Source organism: Hipposideros armiger, unplaced genomic scaffold (assembly GCF_001890085.2).
Source record: "Hipposideros armiger isolate ML-2016 unplaced genomic scaffold, ASM189008v1 scaffold_10, whole genome shotgun sequence".
Taxonomy (NCBI): Eukaryota; Metazoa; Chordata; class Mammalia; order Chiroptera; family Hipposideridae; genus Hipposideros; species Hipposideros armiger.
The window spans coordinates 4666573-4675535 of NW_017731360.1; positions in this window are offsets into that span (position 1 = coordinate 4666573).

Genomic DNA, 8963 nt, shown 5'->3' on the forward strand with positions numbered 1-8963 from the left:
TAAGTTCACATGAAGATAGACACGTTAACAATTTTGTCTTTCTCCCAAGATTTCTATGTGTATATCCACAAATAAATATTTTTTACATAGATGGCAGTGTACTATATGTACTATTTTGTAACCTTTTCTACTTGATATTACGTCATGTTCCGCATTCAATGTCAGCACACACAGCTCTACATCATTTATAATGGCTACACAGCAGTCCTTTGGTTCAATGTGCTAAATTCATTTAGCCAGCCCCCTATGGTTGGATATTTATGCTGCTTTCAATTTTTTTCCTATTATAAACAAAAGCTGCAGTGAATATTTTTGTAAATACAGTCCATGCCCTCGAGGACCTTGCAGTATAAGAATTTGGGATGGGGATTCCATTGCTCTAGTTTGTGGCGGGTGAAATAATGACTCTCATTTTTAATGATAATGCTGATAATAAATACCACTTTCATTAAGTGTTTACTTCATGCCAGGCCTGTGCTAAGGGCTTTACACCCATACGTCATTTAATCCTTGCAATAGCTCTGTGAGGTTGGAATTAATAATACCCTATTTTGTAGAAAAGGAAATGGAAGTTCAAAAGGACCAAGTGACTTTTCCCCAAGGTCAATTGAAGAGTACGTGGCAGAGACAGAATACAAATCTAGGTCTGCAGACACCAAAGCACAAGCTACAGGTGAAACACTAGACTTTCTCGTGACAATTACTTGGGCCCGTGTCCCTGGATTTCAGCCTGAGACCAACTCCTTATCAGGTTCAAGTTGAAATAGTGCAAGAGCAATAACAGACTCCTTATGGTAGATGGGTTTTTTTTTCTTTACTCCCTATACACATGCCTCTTTGCAATTTGAGTTCGAGGCTCCTCCCTTCAAGAGTGGAACCTGTTTCCTGACCCTAGATTCAGCTCTGGCCTCTGTGGTTTGCTTTAACCAATAGAAGGGGACAGACGGAAACTTGCTCCAGTTCCAAGCTTCGACCTCAAGAGGCACTGCAGCTCCTGCCCTCACCTGGGAACCTGCCTCTGTCATGAGAACAAGCTCAGGCTAGCCTGCTGGATATGTGGCTCAGTTGCTCTGTGTTCCCAGCTGACAGAACCTAGCCATCTGGCCGGTGACTGAAGCTGCCGGAGTCCAGCATAACCACCCACCCTAGCGTGAACTCATAATGCTTAATGTTTTAGGTCTGTAAATGATGCAGTGGTTAGTATGTAGCAAAAAGCTAATAGGTACCTGGTTGGGTTATGTGTGGGTGATGTAGTCTGGGAGAGAGAGGGCTGCAAGGGAGGCTGGGAGCCACGTGGCTGGGAAGGCTTCACAGAAGAGGTGACAGCTCATGTGTCGCTGGGTGTGCAATAAATAACAAAGCCTCCTGAAGCAGAACAGAGAGGTGGGCCTGCATGTACAATTAGATAAACCTAACCGCTGGGGCTGCAGGTTGCCGGGTTGCCTGAAACGCCTCTCCCAAGTCTGAATTACACAGAAACCTCCCTCTGGCTGGAAAGGCAGCTAGATGTTATTTACACGCCAATGCGAAAAATAAAACACCTGGCAGATTCCCAGCAGCCTCTCACAGGTCCACCCTGAGGGCTGGTGCAGAGATAAGTTGGTTGATGGTCTCCCTTTCAAGTGGCCAATTGGAATTCCAGTCTCGGCCCCAGGAAAATGTTGCTTCTTCTCTAGTGTTTCCTCCCCCTGACTGGGTCTCGGGCCCTGAGGCATCCTGTGCCCTGGGAAGTCCTAAAGAATAACTTCCCTGCACCTCTGACCAGGCGTGTAGTACAAAGTGTTTCCCAGCAAGCCTTACACATGTGACCGAGCAGGGTGACTCAGCAGGGTCCTGGTGAAAGAATTGAGCTAAATAATCTGCCAGGGTGAATGCCTCAACAACAAATCACTCATTCATTCATTCATTCATTCATTTCACAAACATTCCCAACAGATCGAAGATGCCCTAGAGAAGCATACAGACGAGTATGGAGGGCAGACACCAGTGGAAGCCTGCCGTCCATAAAATCTTACCTTCACCAGCCATTTCTTTCTTCTTTGCTTTCCCTGGTTACTCAATAAATGCATCGCTTGAACATTCTGTGCCTCGTCTTATCTAAACCTGGGTGAGAAAGCAGGAAGTCCAAAAGGTGGACCAGCAGTTGCCCCTACCTGGTTTGGGTTGGTGATGGAAGCAGCGAGCTCTCTTTTCCCACATCTGAAGGAGCCTGGTGGGCTGGGACAGCGAGAAGACAAAGACAAATGAAGTGGCGTGCGTCCTGATGCTGAAACCCATCCACCTCCGGGCTGTGGTGTCACCTAGGAGGAGAAGAGGGACATGGGCTGAGTTGCTGAGGCTGCGTTCTTGTAGGAAACCAAGGTGACAAGTTGGAGTCCCAAAAGCACTGCTACCTGTATTGTGTCATAATCATAACAGTAACGGTTTTTCATACCTAANTTTGTCTTTTTTTTTTAATCAATATTTGGATGCTTATGAGAATGGTTCAGAAGAGAAAGAAAATTGATGTGAAGGAAGTAAAGGAGATATGTTCAGGTTGACAGACATCCTTCCCTGGGAAGAAGGGATGAGACCCAGTGAAGGGTGGTGGGTTGGCAGCCTAAGACAAAAACCTGTGCAGGTCACCAGTAGGGAGGGTAGCACTTTGGGGCAAAAATGCAGGTAGCAATCAGGCTGTTAGCTGAGGCGCTGGAAACCGGTGACAGCTCACCTCTATGTGTTTCCATTTTCTCAAGAAACTGGAAAGCAAGGTTATAGCTAGGAGTGAGGAGGAGAACAAGGAGGAAGAAGAAGGTGTAAAATAGTTTTCTAGGAGAGGGGAAGAGAACATGAGCCAGGAGCATGAAGGATAGTTATGAGGTTGCAGTAGGGCCTGTTTGAGGTTGGTGGACATAAGCTGAGGGGGGGAGCAGTCAGCTTGGTTTGGGGTTTTCCTCCAGCCACACCCAGGTGAAATGGTGCAGGAGTGAGGTTGGGCAGGGGCTTGGGTTTCACCTGAGCTGGGCTAAGGCAGACGACTGTGACAGGGGCGGCCACCTCGCCTGAGAGAGAGCGCATCGACGCCATATTTGCCTCATGTTCTTCCACAAGGCCTCTTGTTCTGGGATGCCTTTGTGCTCTTGAAATTTTATGAACTCGAATCACAGTAGTAGGATTGTTAATGTGTGCCAAATTCCTCTGCCAGATGGCGTGCTAAGCGCTTCAAGTAGATTGTCTTATTAAACTTCATGACAACTGTACGAGGCAGGTGCTCTTACGATTCCCATTTTGCTGATGAAAACACTGAGACACACAGAGAGATGAATGCTCTTGTCCAAGGCCCCACAGGTAATAAACGGCAGAGTCAGAGAGGCATCTCAGCAGTTACTCCTCAGCCCAGTGTTTCCACTGCTACCGCACGCCTCTCAAGCACCGTAAATACTGCAGAAGACCAGGCTTTTCTGTATATCTTGGTGCCTCATGCGAAATCTCAGATATTCTAAATTTGGATAGCAGATGGGGAAACATTCCGATTTATTGCCTAATTTATAAAGGGCTGTAACTTAGCTCAAGTTCTGGAGGCATGCTTGTTTAACAGAGGCATTGTAACCCAAATACCGGAGCTGGAAAAGGGAAGAATGATGGCTGGAAATTCACAGCCAGCCTGCCTTAATTGTCAGCAAATGCGGGTGGGAGAAAGTTTGCCTCGATTCCTAAACTGCCTCGTAATTAACAATATTGTGACTCAGCATCACATCCACACACGCCCACAGACCTTTGCGTTTTGGCATTCCAAGGGCAGATGCCATATCCACCANTTTTTTCCAGGTGTGAATCTAGGGACTGCCAGGGTAGAAACCAAAATCTTGAGTCTGGCTTAAGACAGTGTTTGGTGACTCAGGAGACAGCATTGCCGGTGGACTGTGGGATTGTGGGATCCGGATCAGGCATTCCCATGAGAGGTCATGAAAATCAAGCCCAGCAGAAAGCTATAAATCCAAAGTTCATGGGAAAATCAGAGTTGAGGGCCATGCACAGCAGGTCAGCAGCAATGCCAGCACACAACAGAAGATAAAGCACATAAGGAGACTTTTGCTGGGAGTGTTTAAAGACTATAAAATAAATAGTGAATTCAGGATATTTTTGGCTGCAAGTCATAGAAAATCCAACTCCAAATGACTTAATCTGAAATGGAATTTAATGGATCACAAAACTGGAAACTTCAGGGGGTAGGATGGTTTTCAGCCATGGCTTCATGCAGGGTTAAAACAATGTCATCAGGACCCAGTTTTCTCTGTCTCTTGGTTTGGCCGTGATCCCCTCGATGTGTTATATTTGGCAGGTTCCTTATTTACAGGCATAAGAAGGCTACAGCTGCACCAAGATCTTTCATCCACTGCAATCTATACCCAGCAGGAAAAGAGTCTCTCTCTCTCTCTCTCTCTCTCTCTCTCTCTCTCTCTCTCAGTGTATACAAAGTCCTGAGTCTGACTCTTCTTGGCCCAGCTAGGCCATGTGATCATACTTGTATGAGTCCCAGTAACTAAAGTTATGCCATGCGCTAATGAGCCTAGGCTGATTGGGCCTACCCTGATGGTTGGCAAGGGTCACCTACCCAAACCACAGGAACTTAGAGTGGCAAAAGAGTAACTCCTCAAAGGAAATGGGAGATTTTTTTTTTTAACCAGAAGATAGATCAATGGATTTTGGGGGAAAAAACCCCAGAGGTGTTCACTACAGGCACCTATGGATAGAAATGTGGTACAACCATCAGAAGCCTTCCAGCATGAAAGTCAATTTTTTTCTGAAAACAAAGTGTAAAAGTTGTTGCAAGGAGGCAAGANAAATCTTAAAAAAAAAAAGAAAAGAAAAACTGAGGATAGTGAATTTCACTTACCCAAGATTACTCAAGAAACAGAAGTTGTCATTATGTGGCCTGGGTCAGGCTAATGTGACCTCCAATTTCTCCATTGTGGCATCCACTAAACTTCAAATCATCAAAACTATTTTCTTTTCCTCCAGAGCACAAGGCTGTATGGTATCTCCCAGCCTCCCTTGCAGCTAGACTTGATTCATGTGACTGAATTCTGGCCAATGAAATGAGAGTGGGAATGTTTGCCACTTCCAAGTCTGGCTCAAACAATCCTCCCACACATGATACTTGCTCTCCTTCGATGCCCACCAGAAGGACGTCTGGGTTTGTGGAACCACAAGATGACAGACCTGGGTCACAGAATCCCTTCATGAAAGACAACCTTCCAAACACCTGACTGGACTTTTCATGGATGAAAAATGAACTTCTATTTTGTTAAGCCACTGAAATTTTCAGGTTATAGCCAACGCTGCTCAACATATCTCTGCAGGGACAAGAACACAGGTAAGCCAGCTCACCATAATTATAAAGGGCAATCAGTTGGTTAAAGTGCTAATTACAGAGTCAAGTGGTGAACCCTATTGCAGAACATCTCCCAGCCCTTCATAGCCCTTACATTTGGGAACAATCAATTTCTCAGTAAGCCTTATGCTATATGCCCAACTCATATTACAACCCCAGGGCTCAGGGGAGAGCAGACAAAAAGAAAAACTCCTTCCTTCCCACCAGAGGGTTTTAAGGGAGACATAACATGCCCATGGAGTAACATTTGCAGTGGCCTGGGGACCTATGGCAAATGCTTGGTGCACGTACCGACTCATTCATGAACCTTCTCCTGCCTCAGCAGTGGTAGACTCTGGAGCTTTGTAAAGTAAGACAGAAATGCTGGAATTGCAGAGCCTTAGATGACTTGATTTTCCTCATGTCCCAGGCCAAACCTTACACTGTGACAGAGGATTTCATAAATAGTTTATAAGCNTGAAACACCAACTGCCAACTGCCAGGAAGTGTGATTAACACTTTATATACATTATTTCATTTAACACCCTAAATACCCTCATGAATTAGATTCTATAATCATCCCACATTCTAGCTGAGAAACTAGAGGCTCAGGGAGATGGAGGGACCTCTTGCTCCAAGGTCATAGGGCCACTAAATGACAGAGCTTAGTCCGTGTTCTTACCTGGCCTTTGATGCCACGATCTGAAGAAGAGAGCACCCCTGATAGTTTCAGGGCACGACGGGCAGGATGCGTAGACCATCCATGGCACGTGGAGCCACCTGGGAGGTCAGAGGGCATCTCTGAGGTTAATCCCCAAAATGAGCCTAGAACAGGAGCTCTCAACCTTGGGTCCCCTCCCTGAATGGGGGTCCACAAGCTGAGACCCTTGTATCATCCCCATAACTGAGTTACCCAGACCACTGCTTAATAGATGTTCAGTGTCAGCGTACAGACTGACAGCACAGGCCTCGTGGTTTGAAAGAGCTGCGATCCCAATCCCACCGCTGATTAGCTGTGGGCACGGGATTTACTTTGTTTGGTTCCAGGTTCTCCGCTGTAAATCAGAGCCAATAACAACACCTATTGTTCTGGTTCTTATTACTTTTTAACTAAGTATGCCCAAACTCACAGGTTTAAAACAAGCACTCATGAATTTGGGGGTCAGGAATTTGGAGAAGTTGAGGCTGGGCAGATCTGCATGGAGGCTCTCATATGAATGGAGTCAGATGTCATCTGGGGCTGCTGCCATCTGAAGGCTCAGCTGAGCTGGACAAGCAGGATGCACACTCCATGGCCGGCAGCGTCGGCTGTCGGCTGCGCGCACAGCTGGGTTGCTCCTCTCCAGCTTAACAGTCTCAGGGTTGAACTCCTTACAGGGCAACTCAGAGCTCCAACAGAGATCCCTACCTAACAAGGGTTAGCTGCACCCCGTTTTGGGACGGAGCCTCAGAAAGCACTCCGTCACTTCCCCTGCACTCTATTAATTACAAGCAAGTCATGGGGCTGCAAGGCTCAAGGGCAGAGAATTAAACTCCATCTCTTACTGGGGGAGTGGCAAGGGTCTAGGAGAGCATAAGAAACAGGGGATATGTGGTCACCTTTGGAAAGTACAATCTGCCATCCTTGTATTATGGTATTATACATAGATTAAATAAGGCATTGCATAAAAAGCGCTTAAGACAACGCTGGGCATATAGAAAGTGCTCATAAAGGTTAGCTACTGTTATTAGATACAACATGCTTGGGAGCTAGTCTTTTAACACATCAGGAGGGTAGAAAGGCTTGAGGGAAGAATAAAGGGGATTACCAGGTGGTGAAATGTTGGCAGCCATTGGTTCACAGCAATGGCGAAGACAAGATTTCCCCCAAGAGACAGAGTCACTTGACCATTTAGCAAGTAAATAGGCCCAGGGGAGAGAAAAGGGGCAGGACTGCTGGGAGAGTAAAGGAGTAAAGCGTCAGGTTTGTGCTGGCTGAAGGGTCTGAAGTTGTGGTCAGGGGAGGTGTAGTCCTGGATGGAGCCAGGCAGGAAGAGGTGAGGACAAAGACTGGCCAAGGCTGACATGGATGGAAGCAACCCATCCTGGACTCATAGCACTTATGAAGTAGAAAAGACAAGTATTAGGTGGGAAAAAGAGTCCACCAAGCCTGGCAGGGGACCAACATGCAGTCCGAGGTTGTACAGTTTGGTCCATGAAGACTTCATCCTTCAGGCCTGTGTCCAGGCTGGTCCCTCAAGACCAAGAAGTTGTCTTGCAAACTCAGCGAAGAAGGTGGACTTTGTCCATCCACTCTGTGGCCACAAAGCTCAGGTAGGTTAGAACACACTGAAATGTTGGAAGTGGTGGTGGCCGTGACCCCTCAGGTAAGAACCTGGGGGATCAGGGGCTGAGAGTAAAGACCCCTGCATACAAAGTTGATCTCCTTCCCCCAGTATGTTCCTTTCGAGGTGGTTTTTCAGGAAACACTTTTTCTGTGCTGGTGAGTTTGAGTGTTTTCTGATCTCAGAAAATGAAAGCTATCACCCAATGTGCTGTTGTTACCAGGAACAGAGCCTAATTTATAGTTTGCCACTTTGAGATGGGCTTTGCTGAGGGCCTAACATCACCTGTAAACTCAGGGTAGGCTTCTCTCTTTCATCCTGAAGTGTCCTGTCTTTATAATGTGTCCTCGCAGAAGCCTGATTCTTAAATGACCTAAAAGAACAACACAATACATNAGGAATCGAATACACCAAGGTGTAGCAGAATGAAAAAGCATAGAGCATTCCAGTGTCCGTGAGTGGAAGATGAACAGGGCTCTGTGGGAAGCAGGCTAGAGAGAGGCAGGCAGGAGCCAGGCCACACAGGGATTAAAGGGTCAGTTGGAAGAGCCTGGACTTCATCCTGCAGGAAATTGGAGAGCCCTTGGAAGGCTTTGACCAGAGAGTGGTGTGACCAGAGCTGCGTTCTGGAAGGCCTTCTCTGGTAGCTGTGTGAAGGATGCTTTATAGAAGGGTAAAGCCAGGTGCAGTTATCCCAGCGAGGAGATGCTTCAGGGATCTCAGCAAGAGATGGGGGCGGCAGGTGCAGTGGGAGAGCACCAATGCGGTGGTTATGTGCAAAGCTCTGGAGTCACCCTCTGGGATTCAAAGCTTACCTGGATTCCTTACCTGCTGTGTGATGTCGGACAAGTTCTTTAACCTCTCTGTGCCTCACTTCCTTCCTCTGTACACTAAGGCTAATGAAAACAAACTACTTCACAGTAGTTGTTCTATGAATGAAATGAGATGATCTGTGTAAAGCACTTGAACCATCCCTCTGGTACATTGCAAATGCTCCGTAATTACTGATTATTCTCATTTAATTCATTAGACCTGAGGATGATCGGATGTGGACAGTGAGCTAGAGAGTGAGTCTAGGCTTGCTTCTACAGAGCTAGCTAGGATGGTGCCATTCCCAGGGGCAAGAAATATGAGAATACTGCAAAAAGTTTACTCCTCTCCAGGAGAATGGCAGTGGTAGCCGTGCACAGAACTAAGCTTCTGCCCTCCATGTCTGTCTGAGGACGCCTGCTAATGCTGTCTTAGTTTTGTGTGAGTGGACAGGATTCCTGCTCGAGATGAGCAGC